This window comes from Chelonia mydas, chromosome 4, assembly GCF_015237465.2.
Source record: "Chelonia mydas isolate rCheMyd1 chromosome 4, rCheMyd1.pri.v2, whole genome shotgun sequence".
Taxonomy (NCBI): Eukaryota; Metazoa; Chordata; order Testudines; family Cheloniidae; genus Chelonia; species Chelonia mydas.
The window spans coordinates 128,890,011-128,891,912 of NC_057852.1; the positions used below are offsets into that span (position 1 = coordinate 128,890,011).

At 45.6% G+C, this 1,902-nt stretch overlaps 1 pseudogene; it reads right to left on the reverse strand.

Moving 5' to 3' along the window:
• Positions 1-262: 262 nt before the first annotated feature.
• On the reverse strand, positions 263-1,304 carry LOC119565975 (annotated as a pseudogene).
• Positions 1,305-1,902: the final 598 nt, after the last annotated feature.

Sequence of the window (1,902 nt, forward strand, 5' to 3'; positions counted from 1 at the left end):
GGATGGTTCCATTTATGAAGCAGATGTTGTAATGAGCAAAAGTAACTGAACTGAAGGGGCTGGATCAGATAGTGTCCTTTACTCTGAGAACAGTTTCATTGAATTAGACTGTTGCAGTTTTCCAGTGTGGATGCTTTACAAATCCATCCATTTTGTCAGCTCAGTAGAAAGTTGCTTGGATTGTAACCTCTTGTCAGTAGGAAGTTGGATGCAACCCATAAGAGCAAATCCATGTTAGTGGGCACGGAGCAATTGCTGAGTAAAGAGTGCTGAACCCCTGGTGTGGGCACCTGAAAGGACCGGAAGTTCTTCAGTGTGGAGGGAGGTGATCGAAGTCTGACACACCCAGCCACCCCACTGCAGGGCAGCAGAGGCAATCACACAATTAAGCTGCACAGGAAGCACCTGAAATACTGAGTGAGAGTCTGAAACTAAACAGCAGGGAGGTTTTTGTGCTGGTTCGTATCACTGTGCGAGAGGGGCACTGTTATACTTTTGGCAGTAATAATCTCCAGCATCGTCTGCTTCAACCCTGCTGATTGTGAATGTGAAATCAGTGCCACACCCACTGCCACTGAACCGGTCTGGGATCCCAGAGGGACGGTTGGAAGCGCTGTAGATAAGGAGCTTAGGAGCTTAGGAGCTTGTCCTGATTTCTGTTGGTACCAAGCCATCCAGTTGCTAACACTGGAACTGGCTTTGCAGTTGATGGTGACTCTGTCTCCTGGAGACACTGCCAGGGATTGTGGAGTGTGAGTCATCACAGTCTGTCCACTGGAATCTGGTTTGGAGAATAAATTTGGAATAAAAAGAAATGTAAAAATCCTCCAACATCAGAATATTTGGCACACTACAAAGTTGCATCTCTAGGAGTCTAGCTTGGAGCTCTCATTCTGTTAACACTGTAATTGCTGCTAGGAGTGATTGCTGTAAAGGGAAGTTCTTTCTATTTAAATCCTACTAAATGTTTGACTTTCCTTTAAACTAATCTTCCCTTGTTTTCTTACCTTGAATGCAGAGCACGAGGAGCCAAAGTAGCTGAGTCTGGGAGATCATCCTGATATGTCTAGAGTGACAGATACAAAGCTCAGATGCACAAAGTGCTAATGTGACATGTTTATATCTGCTCTGAAGAGCTGTGTACTGTTACTCGGGTGGAAATATGCAAAGCAGCATCTCTGTGTAAATGTCCATTCCCTCTGCAGACCCAGGGCCACGTACACCCCTCAGTCTGGTAACGCATCTCTCATTCCTGGCAGTGCGGGATGCCCAGGTGGGTCTGGTAGGGGATGGTCACTATAATCAAGGGCCCAGGTTGTTCTGGAGCTTTTCCTGATCAAAGATTCCAGGACTGGGCTGTTAGTTCATAAGCTCAGTGGTATCCAGTGTCTGCATCACGAGTAACTTCTCATTCCTGGGGCTTATTTACAGTGTGCGCTTATTCAGAGAGAAGTTTTCCAGATGGGTAGTCAGGATGCTGGTTAGTGAGTTCTTGAATGTTTTGCAGGGCTTTGAAAAACTATAGTGCTGCTTAAGGGCTCGTTAATTATTATTCTTATTATATAGTTTATCCTAGATTTTACCTTATTGCCAGATTCCTTTCTAATATCTGTCACTGAATAGAAATAGGCACTTAAGCTTGAAGAGATGAAACTTGTTTGCTGTGGATGGTTGCAATGCTGCCCATCCTCTTCCTCCCTAAGCTCATTGAATGGGCCATTTACAGCTGTTGCCTCCAATTCTGCTTCTCACCCCCTCCCATCTGTTCTGATTTCTGCCCTTTCCGCTCCACCAAACTGCTCTCACCCTTTCCTGGACCACTCTCCATCCCTATCATCCTTGACTTCTAGGCTGCGTCAGATGTTGTCAATCACATACTCATTGCAGAAGTCTTCTGCTCCC